At 39.4% G+C, this 24,290-nt stretch overlaps 1 protein-coding gene across 9 annotated transcripts in view; it reads left to right on the top strand.

The window, feature by feature from the left end:
- GABPB1 (GA binding protein transcription factor subunit beta 1) overlaps positions 1-24,290 on the top strand; it is an 81,556-nt gene that overhangs the window by 20,078 nt on the left and 37,188 nt on the right. The window contains exon 1 of one of the 9 annotated variants that reach the window (XM_033190137.1): positions 8,463-8,604. The exons of 7 other annotated variants lie outside the window; for them this stretch is intronic. The gene's annotated coding sequence lies outside the window, so the exon portion shown is untranslated. Of the gene's footprint in view, positions 1-8,462; positions 8,605-10,722; positions 10,747-24,290 lie in introns of those variants that run through there. One more of the 9 variants, XM_033190138.1, reaches the window with a different exon arrangement.

Below are 24,290 nucleotides of genomic sequence, written 5' to 3' on the forward strand. Positions count from 1 at the left end.
GAAGAGAAGGGAATCTGTTAAGCCAAATTCTGGAAGAAAGCCTAAAGCAAGAAGTTAACAGACTATGTGGCGAACTGAAGCCTCTTTTGCCTTCAATATGTTTGCCAATATCAAGAAATTTAGATTTCTGTTCATCAGTCTTATGGGGTGAGGTGGACAGAAATTAAGATGCAGAGCCCACCCAACATGTGGACATGTAAAGGCTTATGAGACATTCTTGCCTGATTAGGCTTGGGCTCCATATATCTATAGAGGTAAGGATGAACCAGAACTAACCCCTTTTCATCACCTTTCATCACCTACCTCTCAATCAAATATCAAGGAACTTCAAGACAAGTTGTGTAGGCACTGAGCAGAGCAGGAGGAAAAAAGAGAAAGGAAACAAGCAAACAAAAGTCTTTACAAAGCCGTGCCCATAGCATAGGTGGGAAAGGGAACCATAAGCCATACTTAATTTAGATTGGTTCCTGACTCCAGGTGCTTATCAGAAGCAAATGCACATGTTCTCTGACTGAAGGCTCCTTCATCTTAGGCCTCCTCACAGTTTTTCAAGGACAGTAATCAGCACATAGTCAAAGATAACTAGACATACAAGGATACAAGGAACCATAGGCATGAACCAGTAGAAACAACAGACAGCAGAAAGATTTTCATAGGCATGATGTAATAGAATTAAAAGATACGTAATGAAACAACCAAGCTTACTGTGTTTACAGAAGTAAGTGACAAATTTGAGAATAGGGAATAGGAAATGATATATTTTTTCAAGTGGCATCATAGTTTTGAAAAAACCAAATAGAATTTTTGGATTAAAAAATAACTGACTTAGGAGTTTGAGGCCAGCCTGAGCAACATGGTGAAACCTTGTCTGTACAGAAAATACAAAAAAATTAGCTGGGTATAGTGGCATGTGCCTGTAGTCCCAGCTGCTCAGGAGGCTGACATGGGAGGATTGCTTGAGCCCAGGAAGTCAAGGCTATAGTGAGCCAAGATGGTACCACTGTACTCCAACCTAGGTTACAGAATAAGACCTTGTCTCAAAAAAAAAAAAAAAAAAAGATAAAGTAACTGAATTAAAAACCTAATGATTCAATTTGCAGCAGATTGGACACATCAGAAAAGTGATCAAACTGGAATATAGATTAGATAAAATTATCCAGAATGTAGCATAGATGATGGCTAGAGGCAAAAAGATGGGAATTATAGAAGACAGTGTAAGACATATGGGGATAGAGTGAGAGAGTCTTAATTGGAATTCCAGAAGGAAAGGAAGAGAGAATGGGACATTTGAAGAGATGATGGCTGATATTTTCCAGAACCAAGGAAAAATACCAAACCAGGATGCAAGAATTCCAGTGAATCCTAATTAGGATAATAATATGTCCACACCTAAACACATTGTAATAAAGTCACAGAAAGCCAAAAGTAGCTGGAGAAAAAGAAAACCATCAAAGGAGCAAGAATTAGAGTAATAGATGACTTTTCTTTTCTTTCTTTTTTCTTTTTTTTTGAGATGGAGTTTCACTCTTGTTGCCCAGGCTGGAGTGCAATGGCGCAATCTTGGCTCACTGCAACCTCTGCCTTCCGGGTTCAAGCAGTTCTCCTGCTTCAGCCTCCCTAGTAGCTGAGATTACAGGCGCCCACCACCACATGCAGCTAATTTTTTGTATTTTTAGTAGAGACAGGGTTTCACTATATTGGCCAGGCTGGTCTCGAACTCCTGACCTCAGGTGATCCACCTGCCTCAGCCTCCCAAAGTACTGGGATTACAGGCGTGAGCCACCGCGCCTGGCAGGATGACTTTTCAACAGCAACAGTGGAAATCAGCAGACAGCGAAACGTCTGCTATATGAAATGAAAACTACCTGTCAATCTAGAATTTTATGCCCAGTGAAAATATATTTAAAGAATGATGGTAAAATAAGGATATTTTCAGATAAAAACAACTTGTCATCAACATCTCACCCATGAAAGATCATTTAAATCAGCACTGTTCAATAGAAGTTTCTGTGGAAATGAGAATGTTATTTATTTTTTTCTTGAGACAGGATCTCACTCTTTCACACAGGCTGGAGTGTGGTGTAATCATGGCTCACTGAGCTAAAAACAATATATTTATGGATTAAGTAATGTGATAATGTGATAATAATGTGATCACTCAGGCGATCCTCCTACTTCAGCCTCCTGAGTAGCTGGGATCACAGATGCACATAACCTCGACCTGGCTAATTTTTAAAATTATTTGTAGAGACGAGGTCTTGCTATGTTGCTCAGGCTCAAATTTCTGTGCTCAGGTGATTCTCCCACCTCAGTCCTAGAAAGTGCTGGGATTGTAGGTGTGAGCCACCACATTTGGCCTGGATATGTTCTTTGTCTGTGCTGTCCAATATTGTAGTCACAAGCTACATAGGGCTATTGAGTACTTGAAATATGGCTAGTGTAACCAATAAACTGAATTTTTAGTTTTATTTAATTTTTATTAAATAGCCACATGCACCATATTGGACAGTACGTTTTTAAAGGATATACTTAGGACAGAATGAAATTGATCCCAAATCACAGAATGAAATGTATGAAGAGTAAATGAAAGGTAAAGAAAATGATACATATTTAGAGAATGAAAATGAATATGGATTGCATTAAACATAGTAAAAACGTCTAATGGATTAAAAACAAGGGAATAACAAGTAGGATAGAGTCTAGGATTTAAGGTTCTTGTCTTACCTAGAAGGATAGTAATTAAAAAAAAAAAAACTCTTTGTTATGGATAATTTTAAATATGTAAAAGAGAAGAGTATAATGAATCCTTACGTATTTATTACCCACCTTCAACCATTATGAATTGATGACTAAAGTGTTTTTATATATATCCCAAGTATTTTAAAGTAAGTCATAACAGTCACATTATTTAACCCGTAAATATATTGTTCTTAGCTCATAAAAGGTATGGACTTAAAGTATAATACCAATATCATATACAGAAAAAAATTAATAATAATTCTTAGCATTACATACTTAGACAGTATTCACATTTTCCCAATTATCTAAAAAAATTATTTAAAAAATTATATTTGGTTTTTTCAAACTGGAATCCAAACAGGGTCTACATATTGCATTTGGTTGATGTGTTGCTTATGTCTTTTAAAATCTATAGATTTTTTGGGAAAAGAGAGAATAAATATTTTGATTAGACTTTACTGCATGGTATAATTTCTAGAACACCAGTAAAAGAACAGAAACAGAGAGTGTAACTTCCAAATCAGTAGAGGAAATAAATAGAATGTTAAAAAAGAACTGAGGTAAAAGAAGGCAGCAGCAACAAAGGAGAGAAAAGAAACTGGACCAGGGGTGGGCATAATCCCAGCACTTTGGGAGGCCGAGGCAGGTGGATTGCTTGAGGTCAGGAGTTCGAGACCAGCATGATCAACATGGTGAAACCCCGTCTCTACTAAAAATACAAAAATTAGCCGAGCATGGTGGTGCATGCCTGTAATCCCAGCTACTTGGGAGGCTGAGGCAAGAGAATCGCTTGAACCCAGGACGTGGAGGTTGCAGTGAGCCAAGATCATGCCACTACACTCTAGCCTGGGGGACAGAGCAAGACTCTATTTCAAAGCAAAACAACTGAAAACTGAACAGGGGACAAATGGAAGGCACAAAATATGATGTTAGATTTAACTTAAATATATAGTAATTAAAGGTAAATTGTCTAATAACCACACAGATATCATCCAGGCCTGAGGTGCCAGCAGCTCTTGCCTGGAATAATTTTCTAACTAGTACGCTTGCTTCAGTTCTTGCTTTCCACTATGTATTAACCATATGATAACAAGAGTAGTCTCTTAGCAATGTAAATCACATCACAACACTCTCCTGTTTAAAACTTTCTGACAACTCGGTAGTAATCTCAATAAAATTTACTCTTTACTAGTGCCTGTAAGGCTCTATGTGATCCAGCCCATTCGTATTTCTATGATTGCATTTGCTGTTATACTTCTTCACTGTAGCTCAGGGCCCTTACATTTGCTGTTCCATTTCCCTGGATCACCAGGGTCAGCCAGAATTCTTAGTTCTAAGCAGTCAAATAATCTCTGGTTAATTTAACAGTAAAGGAATTTATCACAGGAAGAAGCTGCTACCACTACTGTCATTGGAATCTGCTGCCATGTTTGCCACAAAGGGTTCTACACACTCTCTGCTTTTTTAATGCACTATCTTCCACATTAAGGTCCAGCACAGATGCTTCTCTTGTGGAGTGGAGGTCATACGACGGTACCCTTGCCATATGGGAAGCAAGGAAGGCAGTACTCGGTAGTAGACAGAGGTTTCTGCCTTCTTTCAAGATGCATATGGAAGGGAATTCCCCAAGGGCAAGAAGGTGTTTTGATGCTAAGCAACCAAGAAAATGACTTGTGCATCATGATGCTTCCTTTGGATCCTCCCTTGGTTTGCTTTTCCCTTTCATTCCTGTTTCTACTCAGTTGTCACCTCCTCAGAGAGGCCTTTTGTAATCACTTTCTCCAAAATGGCAATTCCCTATCCCTAATCTAGTACTCTGTTTCTTGCTCTGCCTTACTTTTTCTTCATTCCATTTATCACTGCCACAACCACCACTACTACTACTATTTTACTTCTTTATTGTGAAGTTCTTATCCCAGAACATAAGCTCCTTGCTCTTCATATGCTCAGTAAACATTTGTTTGTTGAATGAAGGAGAAACATATAGATTATGCTATAAATTGCTGAGAAAATTTAAGAACTCAGAAAGTTTTGTTGGAGAAAAGATCATTTAAAAATGGGCTTTGATTGAAGTATAGACTTTGGAGAGAAAGGATGTAACCGTTCTAAAGTTGAAAAATCGCATGAGGGGAGACATTGGGTCTGGAATAAGGTAAGTGTGTATGGGATGAGGAAGGAGAATTGTTTAAAATCAGATGACTGTCAGGGCCCTATATTAAGAGAAAAATGGATGAAGTAAATGTGTGAGGCAGTTGACAGGGACTCAAATTGCAAGGTAAGATCTTGTGATTGCTAGAGTAAGAGATAACTAGTTTTTTTTTTTTTTTTTAATTAAAAAGTTTGTGATGGGCCGGGCGCAGTGGCTCACGCTTGTAATCCCAGCACTTTGGGAGGCCGATGTGGGCGGATCACGAGGTCAGGAGATCGAGACCATCCTGGCCAAGATGGTGAAACCCCATCTCTACTAAAAATACAAAAATTAGCCGGGCGCGGTGGCAGGCGCCTGTAGTCCCAGCTACTCGGGAGGCTGAGGCAGGAGAATGGCGTGAACCTGGGCGGCGGAGCTTGCAGTGAGCTGAGATCGCGCCACTGTACTCCAGCCTGGGCGACAGAGCGAGACTCTGCCTCAAAAAAAAAAAACAAAACAAAAAAAGTTTGTGATGGTGTTTTCACATAGCCGAGTACTATGCACTTGTAAAACAGAATGAGAAAAATCTCTGTGCGGTATTTTCCAGGATACATATTAAATGGAGAAAAAAAGCAAAGTACAGAACAATGTGTTTAGTATGTTCCTTTGGTGTGAGAAGTAGGGAATGGTGGCTGGGCATGGTGATTCATGCCTGTAATCCCGGCAGTTTGGGAGGCTGAGGCAGGAGGATTGCTTGAGCCCCGGAGTTTGAGACCAGCCTGGGCAACATGTCAAAACCTCATCTCTCCAAAAATTAGAATTAGTCGGGTGTGGTGATGCGTGCCTGTAGTCCCAGCTACTTGGGAGGCTGAGGTGGGAGGATCACCTGCATCTGAGAAGTCGAGGCTGCAGTGAGCCATGATCACGCCACTGCATTCCAGCCTGGGTGACAGAATGATATCCTGCCTTGAGGAAAAAAAAAAAAAAAAGGTAGAGTGGAAGTGTGGAGAATAAGAATATGAGAATATGCAAATTTGTTTATGTTGCAAAGAGAAACACTGAAAAGACAAATTAGAAACTAATAACATTGTTACCCTATGGTAGAGGGTGTGGGAAATACATGAAGTAGGGATGGAAATGTGATTTCTGAATGTGTCTTTTTATTATTTAGTTTTGATTTTTGAATTAGTAAATACACATTCAAAAATTATAGTAAAATCAAAAATTTTTTAATCCTTAAAATTGAAGACACACTTGAACAATTGCATCCATGTGTATATCAAAATAGTTACTTAAATACATGGAGAAAAACTATTTCAGGTGACTTTGGAGCTTAATACTAAATGGCATATATACTAAGGATAAAAAGAACTGCAAAAAAAAAAAACCCACCTTTATTCATTTTATTGCTAGTTGTAATATTGGTATTTTAATTTTGACACCACATGATATGTATTATAGGATAAAGCCAGTAAGTCTTTATGTGAATGTATTAGTAATCAGTAGAGATACATGTATAAAATCAAAGAAGCTAAGCACAAAACCTGTAATTTTGAACCTGAATTATAAATGTCAATATGAATTCATCATTTATAATACACATTTCTTAATCCATATAAATTTGTTCCTTAGCTCTGTCCACTGAGAGGACTTAGAAACACTTTGTCACCTTGGTAGATGTGAGCTCTTCTAATACCCTAATTTTGGTCTTTAAATACTTGTACTTGAAATAATCCAGGACTCCTTGAAGAAATGACTGATTCTGGGTCTGGGGCAGGGGACATACATAATGAACCTGGAACAGCTTGTGCCAAAACCAAGAAAGCTTTCAAAGATGGAAAAGCCAAATTGAAAAGGCTCTCCTTGGCCAAAACTGGGACAATTTGAACATCAGAAGAAATAAGGAGAATAATTTATTGAGAAAATGATTATATAACAATAAATAGAACAAATGGAGGTGGCTAGGTGGCTATTATTCTTTACTGTGAAAATTGGTAATGAAAAAATTATATATTTGAACTGCCTTTTGAGTGGGAACCATTTTATATTTAGTGAGGAATGCCAAATCATGTAGAAGGAATTAAAGAATTTGAAAGTGACAATTTGTTACAACCTGTTATGAATAATTACTTTGGGCCAGGATCATTAATGGGTGCTAAAACTGTTAGACAAAAATGTTTGATTGGGAATTGGATATTCCCATGGAGCCAAAGTACGATTCCACAGGTAACTAGATTACTAGTTGGCCTCAGGCTAAAAGAATATAACTTTACATTGGAAGGATTAGACTGTCACTAACCTAGCTATTATTCTTAGTATCATTAAAAGTGAGCCAAAAAAGATGTGCTTCCTGATGTGCTTCAATATCAAGCATGTTGCTATTGAAATTTTTTGTCTAAAATTTTAAATCTGAATTTTAATTAACTTCAGAGACTTAGTTTGTAAGGCATATGGAAGATCAAGAAATTACATGCTATCTTGAGGAAGAAATTTAAAAAACTCAGTATGAGGTACAGATGAACCGATCATTCTCTTCAACAAATCAATGTCATGAGGGAGAAAAACGGGAGAGGTAGATGGGAGAAAGGGAAAGTGTCCTAGAATAAACTTGATTTCGAGATAGAGTAACCAAATACAACATGTGTAAACTGTAAAGTCCCTTTTTATTTTTTATTTTTTTTTAAAGAAAGGAGTAGGATGAAGCAAGATGACCAGCTTTTAATTTAGAATGTCAGTGATGGGTATAGAGGTGTGTGTATAATCAAACACACAAGCACGCATATACAGTACATATTATATATACGCATGTATATTTTCTATATTTGAAAATTTTTATAATGAAAATGTAATTTTTTTGTTTACAGATACTTAGGTTTTTTGGAGTTTCTTTTTTTTTTTTCCTGTTACAATAATGTTTTTATAAACATTCCTTTCCTTGTTTATGTGTTTAAGAGTATACCAATATAGGGTAGCTAGCAGTGGAGTCCCTAGGTCAAAGAGTAGGCACAGCTTTTTTTTTTTTTAAGATGGAGTTTCGCTCTTGTTGCCCAGGCTGGAGTGCAATAGCATGATCTCAGCTCACTGCAACCTCTGCCTCCCAGGTTCAAGCGATTCTCCTGCCTCAGCCCTCCTAGTAGCTGGGATTACAGGCGTGCACCACCACGCCCAGCTAATTTTGTATTTTTGGTAGAGACAGGGTTTCTCCATGTTGGTCAGGCTAGTCTTGAACTTCTGATCTCAGTTAATCTGCCCACCTCAGCCTCCCAAAGTGCTAGGATTACAGGTGTGCGCCACCACGCCTGGTCAGCACATCTTAAACTCTACTAGATGTTCATAAGTTGTTCTTCAGAATGATTGTATTGGTGGGGATTTTGGACAAGGGAATCATGAGACATACGTCTTCCCTACTAGATGGTGAATTCTTTAAGGGCAGGTACTGTGTAGAGGTTCAAATATAGAAATGTTTGATTGAATACAATCGTATTTTAGGGGGATTGCCTGGCAGCAGGATGGAGAAATTGAGTTAGGTCAGCTGAGAGACCATTGTGATGTTTAAGGTATGAGGCAATGAGTGTGTAAGACCAGAGGTAGTAGAGAGGAGGGGATGGATATGAGAACTCCCGAGAAGAAAGGATCAGAATGTATGCATTCTTTTTTTTGTTGAGGAGAATATTGATGGTTCATTTTTGTGACTTACAAGAACCAGCAGTTTATTGGCTTAACTTTGTAGGAAGCAGGTAAGTTATACTTCCTTGATTAAGTCAAAGGCATCTTTTGGCTAATTCCAGTAGAGTTCTAGCCTTTTCTTTATCTTCTACTTGCACTCTTTTGAAGCCTCTGTTTTTTTCCTGGGATACATTCATGTGATTTAAAAGCAACTGATAGTTGAATTGGGCAAAGGCACAGTCAGTGGCAAAGATGAGGAGGATTTAGTAGAATCTATGGGCTCCTTCCTTGTCAAATGAATTTGTGAAATCTTCCAAGGATAAAGGCTGTCTCCTCCTATGGTTTTTAGAAGGAAAGCGTATTCAGCACCATAACGGGCAGTTCATCATGTGCAGTTTTTATTATTTTTTTTTTTTTTTTTTTTTTTTGAGACGGAGTCTCGCTCTGTCACCCAGGCTGGAGTGCTGTGGCCGGATCTCAGCTCACTGCAAGCTCCGCCTCCCGGGTTCACGCCATTCTCCTGCCTCAGCCTCCCGAGCAGCTGGGACTACAGGCGCCGCCACCTCGCCCGGCTAGATTTTTGTAGTTTTTTTTTAGTAGAGACGGGGTTTCACCGTGTTAGCCAGGATGGTCTCGATCTCCTGACCTCGTGATCCGCCCGTCTCGGCCTCCCAAAGTGCTGGGATTACAGGCTTGAGCCACCGCGCCCGGCCTATTATTTTTTTTAAAGACAGGGTCTTGCTCTGTTGCCCAGGCTGGCATGCAGGAGTGTGATCAGTGCAGCCTTGACCTCCCAGGCTCAAGCAGTCCTCCCACCTCAGCCTCCTGAGTAGCTGGACCACAGGAGCATGCCACCAACCCTAGCTAATTTTTGTTTTTCATTTTTTTTTGAGATGGAGTCTCGCTCTGTTGCCCAGGCTGGAGTGCAGTGGCGCAATCTCAGCTCACTGCAACCTGTACCTTCCAGGTTCCAGTGATTCTCCTGCCTCAGCCTCCCCAGCAGCTGGGATTACAGGCGCATGCCACCATGCCCAGCCAATTTTTTTTTTTATTGTTTAGTAGAGATGGGGGTTTCACCATGTTGGCCAGGCTAGTCTCAAACTTCTGACCTCAGGTAATCCACCCACCTCAGCCTCACAAAGTGCTGGGATTACAGGCGTGAGCCACCATGCCCGGTTCTTGGCGAATTTTTAAAAATTTTTGGAGAGATTAGGATTTCACCATGTTGCTCAGTCTGGTCTCAAACTCCTGGGCTTGAGCAATCTTCCCACCTTGGCTTCCCAAAATGCTGGGATTACGGGCATGAACCACCATGTCTGGCCTAGATGAAATTTTTCTAAAAGAATCCCCTTGGCTGGGCATGGTGGCTCATTCCTTTTGGCACTTTGGGAGGCCGAGGTGATTGGATCATCTGACATCAGGAGTTTGAGACTAGCCTGGCCAACATGGTGAAACCCTGTCTCTACTAAAAATACAGAATTAGCTGGGCGTGGTAGTGGGCGCCTATAATCCCAGCTACTTGAGCGACTGAGGCAGAAGTATCGCTTGAGACCGGGAGGCAGAGATTGCAGTGAGCTGAAATCATGCCATTGTACTCTAGCCTGGGCAACAGAGCCAGACTCCATCTTAAAAAAACAAAAAAAAAAACAAAAAAAAACCCCAAAACCCTTATATCTTATTTTAAACATTGTGACTTCTTGCATATTCTGAAGTTAGTGACTTCAAGAAGTTTGGCCAGGCCGGGTGTGGTGGCTCACGCCTGTAATCCCAGCACTTTGGGAGGCTGAGGTGGGCGGATCACGAGGGCAGGAGGTCGAGACCATCCTGGCTAACAGGGTGAAACCCCGTCTTTACTAAAAATACAAAAAATTAGCCATGCGTGGTGGCGGGCACCTGTAGTCCCAGCTACTCAGGGGGCTTAGGCAGGAGAATGGCATGAACCCAGGAGACGGAGCTTGCAGTGAGCGGAGATTGCGCCACTGCACTCCAGCCTGGGTGACAGAGGGAGAGTCGGTCTCAAAAAGAAAAAAAAGAAGTTTGACCAATGATTCTAGAACAGCTCTCTCCAGTAGAAATATAGTGAGCCACATATTATTATTATTATTATTATTATTATTTTGCCATTGATTGCTCTATTCTACATCCACAGAAACAGAACCAGACAGGGAGTGATGAGATTTGCACCTGGGTCACACAGCTGATCTGTGGCAGAGGTGGGGTCTCAACTTCTGGCTTTTAACCGTGCCTTTTTTTTTTTTTGACATAGCATCATATTGCCTTAGTGCCCTCAAAATATTATTTGTCCAGTTTGTAGTTACTGACTATTGGAGGCTAAGTCTTGATCTAGTCCCACTTACCATGGGGTACACTTGTCCGTCTTCCTCATGGAAACAGCTTCATCCTGACACCCTCAAAGCACATTTGATCCTTTAGGGACTTCACCTTTTGTAAATTACAAAATTTACTTAGGACCTGACATTTAGAGTCAGAAAGGAACACCCATTACTGAACACCTTCCTTGGGCATGGTGTTTTCAGGGAGCTACACGTCTAGTGGAGCCGGCCCTCTAAAAAGTGGAGACAAGAAACCGCCTATTCATAATCCCACAGTTTCCCCAAGGAGCCAGAGATTCTTGGGTCTAGCTAACCTCCTTTAACTATTTTCTAAACAGCTAGTACTATAACCTTAACTTGTGCCCATAAAAAGAGCCATGGAGACCAGGCGGGGTGACTCACACCTATAATCCTAGCACTTTGCGAGGCCGAGGCGGGTGGAGTGCCTGAAGTCAGGAGTTTGAGACCAATCTGGCCAACATGGTAAAACCCCGTCTCTACTAAAAGTACAAAAAAATTAACCGGGCATGGTGGCATGCTCCTGTAATCCCAGCTATTTGGGAGGCTGAGGCAGGGGAATTGCTTGAACCCGGGAGGCGCAGGTTGCAGTGAGCTGAGATCGCGCCACTGCACTCCAGCCTGGGCGACAGAGTGAGACTCTGTCTCCAAAAAACAAACAAACAAACAAACAACAAACAAACAAACCAAAAAAAAGACCCACGGAGACATTGGGAGCAGTCAGGGCAGTGGATCACTGGAGGAGCTTCAAAGCCAGGGGGGCCCACTTTTGAGGCTGAATGTCTCACCTACTAGCTTTGTGACCTTGGTCAGGTGACTTTTCCAAACCTTGGTTTTCCCATCTGTAATGTGAGTATAGGCAGTACAGCCCCTACTGCTAGGACTGTGTGTAGGGAGATGGCGCTTGGGCACACAGCACTCACCGAATGCAGGTCATTAACAGTGGGAGACAGCAGTAACTAAGATTTATTGAGCACTTACTGTTGGCCTGGTGCTTGCCGTCAATGAACTCATTAAAAAAATTTTTTTTTGAGATGAGGTCTCATTCTGTTGTCTAGACTGGAGTGCAGTGGTGCAATCACAGCTTACTGCAGCCTTGACCTCCCTGGGCTCAGGTGATCCTCCCATCTCAACCTTCTGGGTAGCTAGGACCACAGGTGTGAGCCACCCGCCCCGCTAATTTTTATGTATTTTTTGTGGTGACAAGAGTTTTGCCATGTTGCCCAGGCAGGTCTCAAACTCCAGGGCTCAAGCAATCCACCCATCTTGGCTTCCCAAAGTGCTAGGATTACAGGCATGAGCACCACACCCAGCCATTTTTTTAAAATTAAATTTTAAATTTTATTAATGAATGAATGAATGAATGAATGACAGGATCTGACTCTTGCCCAGGCTGGAGTGCAGTGGCACAGTCGTGGCTTACTGAAGCCTCAAACCTCTGGGCTTAAGTGATCCCTCCCCCCAACCCCCAGCCTCCTGAGTAGCTGTAGCTGGGACTACAGGGAGACACCACTATATACAGCTATTTTTTTAAATTTTATTTTAGGGAGGGATGATGTCTCTCTCTGTGTTTCTCAGGCTGGTCTTGAACTCCTGGGCTCAAGGGATGCTCCTGCCTCAGCCTCTCCAAATACTGGGAGCAAATGTGCCTGGCTAATTGCCTCTAATCCTCAGAACAACCCTGTGAGAGAGGTTGCGCTATTACCCTCAGTTTACAGATGTGTAAACTGAGGCATAGAAAGGGTGAATGACCTCTCCCTGCCTCACTCTGGGTCCTTGGCCACTTCTTGCCTCTGCACGTGTTTTTTTTTTTCTTTCCCTTAGGCAGGGATTAAAAAAGGGCATCTGTTGTCTTCTGGAGCCTGTAGTGAGAGTAGTGCATTCTATTAATTATGATTGGTTTTATTGTCATGGCTCCTAAAAATGATGGGCCAGCAGGTACTGCAGTACCAAGATTTCCCATTTCCCCCATGGGCCTGATCCTAGGGTAGCAACTTCCCATTCCTCTGCAGTGGTGCCTGCAGCTACAGATTTAATTTAAAAATTTCTAGTAGCCACTGTTCAGTACAGTCTCGAACTCCTAGGTTCAAGTGACCTTCCTGCCTTAGCCTCTCAAGTAGCTGGTACTGCAGGTGCACGCCACTGTGCCCAGCAAAATTAATTTTCGTAATAGCGTTTAATCCCTTATATCTAGAATATTATTATTATTATTTTTGGAGACAGGGTCTCACTCCTGTTGCCCAGACAGGAGTACAGTAGTGTGATCACGGCTCACTGCAGCCTTGACTTCCTAGGTTCAGGTTATTCTGTCACGTCAGCCTCCCAAGTAGTTGGGACTACAGGCATGTGCCACCATGCTTGGCTGATTTTTTTGTGTTTTTTGTAGAGACCAGGTTTTGCCATGTTGCCCAGGCTGGTCTTGAACTCCTGGCCTCAAGGAATCCACCCACCTCAGCCTCTCAAAGTGTTGGAATTACAGGTGTGAACCACTGCGCTTGGCCCTTCCAAAATACTGTTTCATCAAGTAATCAGTATAAAAGTTATTAATGAGATATTTTACATATTTTCTTGCTAGCAAGTCTTCAAAATCTGGTATATTTATAGCACATCTCAATTTGGACTAGCCACATTTCAATGCCCAGTATCCTTGTATAACTAGTGGTTACTGTATTGGACACCTCAGTTCTTTTTTATTTTTTTGAGATGGAGTCTTGCTCAGTCGCCCAAGCTGGAGTAAAGTGGCGCAATCTTGGGTCACTGCAACCTCCGCCTCCTTGATTCAGGTGATTCTCCTGCCTCAGCCTCCTGAGTAGCTGGGACTACAGGCGTGCACCACCACACCTGGCTAATTTTTTTTTCTTTGTATTTTTCAACATGTTGGTCAGGGTGTTCTCAAACTCCTGACCTCAAGTTATCCTCTGGCCTTGGCCTCCCAAAGTGCTGAGATTACAGGCATGAGTCACTGCGCCCAGCCTGGGCACCTCAATTTTAGAATATACCCATCTGAAACCTTTGAACTCAGTTTGGTGTACTGATTTGATCTACTGTCATTGAGGGTGGTCTTGAGCTGATTTTGCTTTGTAATATTATTGCTAGTTATTAGACAAGTTCTGGCTTCCTGCCTAGATTTTTCTATGCTAACTTGGCAGGTCCAAGAGTAATTCTGAGGGTCCCAGACGAAGCCAGTATCTACATTTATTATATTCACAATTTTCTCTTTTGACTAAAAAACAGGATTGACCTCAGATTTTTTTTTTTTTTTTTGGTCACATCTGTCAATTTGAGTTGCTGCCAATAAAAAGATAATATTCAGGCAAGTTCCAGCCTTGTTTAGTTATAAGAAATTTTGTTACAACAAGGTTGACGTAAGTATTCAGTAAGCATTCTGTTATGATATTTTCTAGGGTTTGTGAAATTTAGATTACATTAAAAAAAAGTCAAACGTTATGATGTTTTTGGTTATTCCAAGTATTTCTGGAGTTTCTACTGTGTGCTAAATATTGTTCATTCAATGGATTAATATTTATTGAACTTTTTTTTTTTTTTTCTGGGATGGAGTCTTGCTCTATTGCCCAGGCTGGAATACAGTGGCGTGATCTTGACTCGCTGCAACCTCTGCCTCCTGGGTTCAAGTGATTCTGCTGCCCCAGCTTCCCGAGTAGCTGGGACTACAGAATGCCCTTTTAATGCAGACTTTAAAAGTGATAAAACGGTTGCCGCATCTTTTACTTCTTAAGTCTTTTTCTCTCCTTGTGTGGTAGTGGGATGTCCTCAGATTATGGTTACTGAAAGAAAGTTATCTTAGAAGGAAGTTTTTTTTTATCAACTTTGTGAGTATGATTTCATTGGAACTGTTCTTGACTTTAGGAAGATCTGGCTCTGAGATCAAGGTTCTGGCTGTGGGGAGTGGAGGCCTTGTGGAGAAACAGTTATTCTTGTACACTGATAGTGGGAGTATAAGTTGCTACAATTTTTTGGTAGATAATTTGGCAGTGTCTAATCACAATTAAAATGTGATTTTAAGCAAGTCTAGCAATCCTGCTTCTCACAATAATTTCTAGAACAGTGCTAACTCGTGTGTATTGCAGCACTATTTGGAAAGATGAAAAATTAAAATAGGATCATATAAATAATATACTGTATATTTGTTTCCTGTTCCTATAGTGTAATAATTTCCTATTTGCTATAACAAATTGCCACAACCTTAGTGCCTTAAAACAACACAAATTTATTATTTTATAATTCTGGAAGTCTGAAGACCTAAAATTAGGATTTCGGCAGGACTGTTCCTTCTGGAAGCTTTAGGAGAGAATCTGTTTTCTTTCCTTTTCTAGCTTCTAAAGAATGCATGCATTTCTTGACCTGTGGCCCCTTCCTCCATCTTTAAGGCCAACAGCATAGTATCTTCACATCTCTCTCATCCTTTCTCTGATCTCTGCTTCCTTCTCCCTGACTATGACCTTTTGCTCCCAGTGTCACATCTCCTATTCTGATCCTCCTGTCTCCCTCTTACAAGAACTCTTGTGATTACATCATACTTGGATAATCCAGGATAACCACCCTAGTTAGGATCCTTAATTTAATAATTTCTGTAGAGTTCCTTTTGCCATGTAAGGTAGCATATTCACAGGATCTGAGAATTAGGATCTAGACATCTTTGGGGGAGCATTATTCAGCCTGTCACACTCCATAGTACTGTGCAGCCAATAAAAAGACTATGTGTACTGACACAGGAAGATTTCACTGATAAAACAAGAGGATTGGCCAGGAGTGGTGGCTCACGCCTATAATCCCAGCACTTTGGGAGGCCAAGGCAGATGGATCACTTGAGGTCAGGAGTTTGAGACCAACCTGACCAAAATGTTGAAACCCCATCTCTACTAAAAATGCAAAAATTAGCTGGGCCTGGTGGTACATGCCTGTAATCCCAGCTGCTTGGGAGGCTGAGGCAGGAGAATTGCTTGAACCAGGGAGGCAGAGGTTGCAGTGAGCCAAGATTGCGCTATTCCATTCTAGCCTGGGCAACAAGAGTGAAACTCCATCTCAAAAAAATAAAGTGAAAAAAAGAAGATTGCTTGTGAATGGGGAAAAAAGCAAGTTGCCAAACAATATAGTATGATCCCTTTTTGTGTGTTTTTGAATTTTAATTTTTTATTTTTACCCACCCTCCTGACCCCTTTGTGTGTTTTTGTTTAAAAAGAAGTAAGCATTGTGTGTATGTGTTTCTATACGCATAGAAAAGATCTGGAAGAATGCGCACTAAACATTTGGATAGTGGTTACTTCTGAGAACACAAGGATGTGTTGAGATGACTTTAAACTGTATAACTCTTATGTACAGTAAACGTGTTTGTTTATTGTGATTTTATTTATTTATTTATTTTTGAGATGGCGTCTCACTGTGTCACCTGGGCTGGAGTGCAGTGGTGTGATCTTGGCTCACTGCAACCTCTGCCTCCTGGGTTCAAAACAATTCTCCTGCCTCAGCTTCCCAAGTAGCTGGGATTACAGGCGGCTGCCACTACGCCCAGCTAATTTTTTGTAGTTTTAGTAGAGATGGGGTTTCACCATGTTGGCCAGGCTGGTCTCGAATTCCTGACCTTGTGATTTGCCCGCCTCAGCCTCCCAAAGTGCTGGGATTATAGGCGTGAGCCACCGTGCCCAGCCCTGTAATTTTATTTTTATGAAAGTATATGTGCAGAGTTCTGACTTATAAGTGGGAACTGAACAGTGGTTATACATGGATATACAGTGGGTAATAATTAAGGGAGGGTGGGAGAAGGGCAAGGGTTGAAAAATTCCCTGTTGGGTACAGTGTTCACTATTCAGGTGATGGGCACATTAAAAGGCCAGACTTCACCACTATGCAATATATACATGTAACAAACTGCACTCGTACACACCCTGAATCTACAAAAATAAAAACTTTTTTGGCAGGGCACTGTGGCTCATGCCTGTAGTCCCAGAATTTTGGGAGGCCGAGGCTGGCGGATCATGAGGTCAGGAGATCGAGACCATTGTGGCTAACACGGTGAAACCCCGTCTCTACTAAAAATACAAAAAAATTAGCCGGGCGAGGTGGCGGGCGCCTGTAGTCCCAGCTACTCAGGAGGCTGAGGCAGGAGAATGGCATGAACCTGGGAGGCGGAGCTTGCAGTGAGCCGAGATCGCGCCTCTGCACTCCAGCCTGGGCGACAGAGCGAGACTCGGTCTCAAAAAAAAAAAAAACCAAAAAACTTTTTTTAAGGAAGAAAAAATTATATGTGCGCATAGTTGAAAAAGTAAAAAATATAAGCCTTCTGATGAAAATCCTATACTCAGTTGTGTTATTTCTTCCCACCCCAGAACCCTCTTTCCCAGAGGTCTCCATTTTATGGATCTTTTAGCTCTTCGTATTTCTAAATAACAAATGTATGCTATTTCTTGATTTTTTTTCCACATCAGATACCTTTTGACTTTCTACTTACGAAGATGAGGCTTCAGCTGTTTTTCCCTCACCATTTATCTTTTCAATATGATTACACTGAAAATTTTGCTCTACATTACACCCCAGGAACTGTTATTCTTAGCTAATCCACGTCTGTACCACAAAGGAAATGTGTGTGTGTGTGTGTAAAGGAAAAACTATACAAGGGACATGTATACCTTTATGGTATAGTTTTTTTCTTCCCTCTGAAAAATAGTCTAGTTTTTTCTTTTCTTAGTTTTCTTATATCCGTCATTAACCAATCCCAAACTCTCCAGTGGCGTTCATTCTCTTCTTGGGAGACTTACCAGCCTGTCTTTTCCTTAGAGACCTCCTTCCTGGAACTGTGTTCTCTGGCTCCCATCTGGGTTTGCTTTCTATGCCTGTGTCACAGTTGTTGTCTTGGGGTCTCCCTTCACCATCATTTTGGGTACTCTCTCCTATTCTGTTTATGTTGGATCCTTTATTTCCTGAAGGCCTTGATTATTCTTTCTGGTTTACTCTTGGTTTTGGTGGAATGTGTCATCTAGTGGTTTTCTGAAAAAGCGGTATATGGGAGATACATATATGGATATAATATTTGAAAATATCATTTTTTAAAAAAAAAATAAAGGGGAAAAAAACTCCATTAAGTAAAATGGGCGTGGGGGAAAAATCCAAATATACCAGAGTTCATTGATGATTTTTCTGTTCAAAGGAATTACACTGGGAGACACTAAACTTAAATCGTTGGAGGACATGCCCTTTATATCCCAGCAGATTCCCAGTGTTCTCCAACTTAGGACACAGGAAGAATTGAGAATATGAGTTGGATTTTAAGATCAAAACTAGTGTTCTTTGGTAAATCTTTTTATTTTTCACTTGCTTCCTCTGCAAAATGGAGACAATAGTGATCTTGTTAAGGCACTTCAGATAAAATGAGACAATGCAGATAAAGAGCAAGATGCTAGGGACTGTTTTTGTTATTATTGAAATTGTTTTCTTATGAGACTGTACGCAACTAAATTTGGAATATTTTCATACATGTACACATGATAATATGCTAAATTTTACTTGGAGTCATATTTTACATACTTTTACTATGAAAAATGCTTTCAATATCTAATGTACATTAAAGACTTTATCACCTTATCTGTAACCTAATTTTGAAAAAATGCTTTTTAATAAAAGTTTTAATATTACATTAGTAATATATGCTTGCTATAAAAAATGAAAACTTAGAAAAAAGTAGAAAAAAGGGAAAATTCATAATTTTCATTACCATGGTGTATTGTCTCCAAGTTTTTTGTTTTTTTAAAATTGTTTCTTTCTTTTTTCTTTTGAGATGGAGTTTTGCTCTTGTTGCCCAGGCTGGAGTGCAAAGGGGCAATCTCGGCTCACTGCAACCTCCACCTCCTGGGTTCAAGTGATTCTTCTGCCTCAGCCTCCTGAGTGGCTGGGATTACAGGCGTTAGCCACCACACCCAGCTAATTCTTTTTTTTATTATTATTATTTTTAGTAGAGACGGGGTTTCACTGTGTTGGCGAGGCTGGTCTTGAACTCCTGACCTCAGGTGATTCACGTGCCTTGGGCTCCCAAAGTGCTAGGATTACAGGCATGAGCCATCACGCTCGACCCCAAGTGTTTTTCTGTTAAGATCATGGTATATATACAACTTAGAGTCCTGATTCTTAAACTGTTACATACTGTTTGTAAATATTTTCAAATGAATATATATAGTATTTTTAAAATATTTTTATCTTTTAGAGATCTGTACTGAAATATTTAGAGATAATATGATATAATGTCTAACACTTGCTTCAAAACAGTGGGTGGAGGTGGGAAATGAGTCGGCCAAAAATTGATAATATTTAAACTAAATGTTGGCTTTGTGGGAGTTTATTATACGACTGTCTACTTTATGTATATTACAAATTTTTCATAATGTAAAATAAATAAATCACTACAGTATTCCATTATGACATATCTTTTTTTTTTTTTTTTGAGATGGAGTCTTGCTCTGTCGCCCAGGCTGGAGTGCTGTGGCGCAATCTTGGGTCACTGCAAGCTCTGGTTCTCGGGTTCACACCATTCTCCTGCCTCAGCCTCCCAAGAAGCTAGGACTACAGGCGCCCGCCACCACACCTGGCTAATTTTTTGTATTTTTTTTAGTAGAGACAGGGTTTCACCATGTTAGCCAGGATGGTCTCGATCTCCTGGTCTTCGTAATCCACCCGCCTTGGCCTCCCAAAGTGCTGGGATTACAGGCGTGAGCCACCGCGCCCGGCCTGACATATCTTAATGTCTTTAATCATTGTTTGTAGTTGTTTTTTTCCTTATTTTAAATAACATTAGCATTAATGTATTTAGATTTTTGAAAAGTTCCCTTATGATGGGATTATATGAGTAGAATTACTAGTCAAAGAGTATGAACATTTTAAAGACTTTGGATGTGTGTGTAGGATGTGTGTGTAATACAAAAAGTGGAGAAAATCTTTAGGAGATTTATATTGGATTTATAATTGTACTTATTGAGCATGACAATTATATAAAAAGTTTATTTTAAAGTTTTAATGTGAGTAGAGGCTTATTAAATATATTTATAATAGGTATAAACATTTTTAAAATTCATACTCTTATTTAAGAGTGTTAGTAACCACTCACGTGGAACTGGTACTTTATGATTTTATAGAGCTTTCATGTCCAGTAGATGCCATAATCCTCACAACAACTCTATAAGCTGTAAATTACAGAAAAATTCAAAACAAAATAGACTCTAAGCTTTAACATGTAGTTATTGGTAGTAATTCCTGTTACCACTAGATGGCTCTCTTGGCATGTACTTTTGAGCAAAAGTAGCTGGTTTGGATAATAGATTTATTACTAACATACATTTTAATTGGAGTAAAGAACTTATTTGCCACACCAAAAAAGCAATATATTTTTGTTGTTAAACTAAATGATTAAAAAAAAAATCTAGCACTTTATCTCTGAGGATTTTTGTTTGTTTTTGAGACAGTCTTGCTCTGTTGCCCAGGCTGGAGTGCAGTGGAGCAATCTCAGCTCACTACAACCTCTGCCTCCCAGGTTCAGGGATTCTCCTGCCTCAGCCAGCTAAGTAGCTGGGACCACACCAGGCTAATTTTTGTGTTTTTTTAGTAGAGATGGGTGGGGTTTCACCATGTTAGCTAGGCTGGTCTCAAACTCCTGGCCTCAAGTGATCTTCCCTTTTTGGCCTCCCAAAGTGCTAGGATTACAGGCTTGAGTCACTGCAGCCATCCAGGATTTTAATATATAAATGTTGAACTGAGTAAATTAGTGACTTGACCTGGAGCTATGTTCCCCTTGGTCAGTGTAGTTATCTTATTACAATTGAGTTCCTCTAAGGGTCAAAAACTATGGTGAGTGTGTGTGGTCCCTGTCAGGTGAGACAGAGTGAAAATGCTACGATTTTGTTGTTTTCATTATTTAAAACTACTAATTATCTTGACAAGAAAATCAGAGCACCTTTGATTTTTGTCTTGCTTGATCTTATGTGTATTTTCTTCCATTGATTTCAATCTTATTAGATCCATTGCCACCTTTTTATAATAAATATTTTGTATTGCCCCTTCTGCTAACTTTTCTTTTTAGTTTTTTTTTTTTTTTTCTTTTTCTCCCTTCTCACTTTAAGTGAAAATCATAGTTGCTGGGTGCAGTGGCTCATGCCTGTAGTCCCAGCACTTTGGGAGGCTGCAGTAGGCAGATCGCTTGAGCCCAGGGGTTCAAGACAAGCCTGGGCAATGTGGCAAAAACTCATCTCTACAAAAAATACAAAAATCAGCCAAGTATGATGGTGCACTCTTGTAGTTGCAGCTACTGGAGAGTCTGAGGCGGGAGGACTGGTTGAGCCTGGGAAGTGGAGTCTGTGGTGAGCTGTGATCTCGCCACTGTACTCCAGCCTGGGCTACAGAGAGAGTCTGTATCTCCAAAGAAAAGAAAGAAAATCATAGTTAATGTTACTGATCTGCATAATTTCAAAAAAATCATGTTTTGATTATAATATAAAGGATAATTTGAAAAGAAGCAATTTATAATAAAATGTATTAAAATATGTAAATACTTGAGCACACTACATTAGATGTCACAGTGAGGTAGTAAAATGCTTATGCTGGCACATAAAATCACTGTGAATGTGACAGCTGAACAAGCTGATTGATATATGATATTGGTGATGCACATGCCAAAATGGCATTGACGTGATTTTCCAAAATGACAAACAACTCTTAGTAAATTTCTGAACAAAACAAATAGATTTATAGTACGGCTACATTCTAGAGTATTTAGAATACATTAACACTGTGGAAAAAATACATTTTGTTTACATGTTAGATTCCAGCCTTGGATATGTTTTCAATGGAATCTTTGAAAATTATCCAGAACATGTGACAATTCTTTGTCCTACGGGACTATTCCCTCCTTTGCTGGACCTCTCGTATCCATGGCGCTTGCCCATTAAATGCTAGCAGAGCATCCGCACCTTCAGTCCCCAAAATGCCGCCATAAACGTACAAAGGGCTCTCAAGGGGGCAGTGCTGCTACCAATGAGAACCACTGATTTCCAAGAATCCATCTCATTAATCTACCGTATGGCTGTATTGCTCATGGAAATTTAAAACCACAGTAACTTAAGTGTATTTGGTCCTAAACTGTGATATGTTTTGAATAATCAGGACAATTGAATAATTATGAACAAAGTTGATTTGTTCAAATGTTTCATGATTTTATTATAATTCATGTAAACAGATATATGATTGATATTTTAAGTTCCCAATGTTCTACATTTTCTTTATTTTTTTCTGCTCATCCCATCTAGTAAGTCAGGAACATAAAACTTTCCTTAATGTTGTCATTTGTTTAGGTGACAGTCGTACAATTGTAATTTGTCCCTTTGAAAAAAACATTTTTAAAATTAGGTAATATAGTAACATTATAGAAACTTTGTAAAATGAAGACAAAATTTCCCATAATCATTCCATCCTATACAATTGTTAATATTTTTCAGTATTTTATACTTTATATGCATATTTTGACAAAAAAGTTTTTTATCTTTTTATAATGTGGCATAAATTTTTTGTTGTTTATATAGCTTCAAAACTGTTAGGTTAAATTACTACGCTGTTCCTTTCGATTCTACAATTCAATCATTTTCCTACCTTTAGATTGGTCACATTATAAGAGTTATATATAATATATATGTGTATGCATATATAATCTTTACTGATAGATCTGTTTCAATATATTTTTCCTTTAGAATAGATTCTTAGAAGTGGGGTCACTTACTGGGTCAATGGACTCAGATATTTTTGTAACTTGTTAAATTTGCCAAGTTGACTAAAAAATAAAGCTGATCCACTTATATAACTATCAGCATATCTGAGTTGTCAATATATCAAAGTATCAGTTTCACCTAATTCTTGGCTGCATCAGTAATTACTTTAAAATTATTTACTTTATGTTAACCTGATTAGCAGTGACACTGAGCATTTTCTGCCCTTGTGAATTATTTCTATTTTCTTTTCTGTAAAATGTATGGCCTGTCTTTTAACTATTGATGAACACTGTTGGGTCCTTGCTGTTTATTCCCCGCCCCTTTTCATTTTGAGTCAAGTCTTTTAAATAAGTAAAACATGACTGTTTCTTCTAGTCATTTTTGTGGTAAATATATTTCTTTGCCATTTCTTATTTTATTTTGATTATTTTATTTTAATATGTAGAAGTTGCACATTTTTATGAGACTCAACAATTATCTACCCATAGAAAATACTATGTGTTATCAAAGAAAGAACATAAGATAGAGAGTCAAAAATCAGGGTTCCGGACAGAGATATTTATAATACTTGTTATATTTGACAAAGGACTCATATCCAGAACATATGTGAGAATGCTTACAAATCAATAAGAAAAAGACAACCCAGTTTCAAAAAATGTGGAAAAGTCCTAAACTTCACAAAAGATACTCAGATATCTAAACCATTTGGCAGTATGTATGCTAAATGAATGCAAACTGATTTTATATTACCTACGTAAAACCTATTTAAAAATGTTTATTTTTGGAAAGATATATTTTGTTGTAAAGCCAAATTTATATCATTCAGAGTATAGGTGCTATATTTGTTAGTGTGACCAGTTCAGATTTTACCGTACTTGTGTAGGAGAGAGGTCAGTTTCTTTTTGCTTTATCCTGCCGTTTAATAGGAAATTATTTTTGCAGGTTTCTTGCCTGTTGAATATGATGTTAATTTTTACTGTCCAGCAGTTACATATTATCTAGGAAAAAATGCCTCATTGGAGATCAGTAATCTCTATAGATCTTAGTGACTTTAAGCAGGATTGAGGAGTATCTTGGCTTTCAGTGACTCCATCAAGGTTATGAGAGAATGGGAGAAAAAAAGGAAAGGAAATCAGAAATGCAAGGATGAAAATGTTGCAAGTATCACAGAGAAGTGTATTAAAAAAAAATCCCATATAAATCCCACAAGTACATGTGGTTGTTTTTCCTATTCTTTACTCCAGAATATAATATATATATATTTTTTTTATGGAGATGGAGTCTCACTCTTATGCCCAGACAGGATTGAATTTTTCGTAGAGACAGGGTTTCACCCTGTTGGCCAGGCAGGTCTCGAACTCCTGACCTCAAGTGATTCACCCACCTCGGCCTCCCAGAGTGGTGGGATTACAGGTGTGAGCTGCTGCGCCTGACCATAATACAGATTATTTTTATCCTTACAAATGAAACAATTCTAAGAAATTCTTTCTTGCCTTGTGACGAAGGCCTGTTTGGGATATGTATATCTCACCTAATTATTGTGCAAGCCTCCAAGTGTTAGTATCTGTCCCTGGTTACCTCTTTTGTGCTTGATTATTTCCATCTTACCTAATTCACTAAAAATTATAGGCATAGTTCTGTTTATTTTCA

This window comes from Trachypithecus francoisi, unplaced genomic scaffold, assembly GCF_009764315.1.
Source record: "Trachypithecus francoisi isolate TF-2019V2 unplaced genomic scaffold, Tfra_2.0 Lachesis_group3, whole genome shotgun sequence".
Classification (NCBI taxonomy): Eukaryota; Metazoa; Chordata; class Mammalia; order Primates; family Cercopithecidae; genus Trachypithecus; species Trachypithecus francoisi.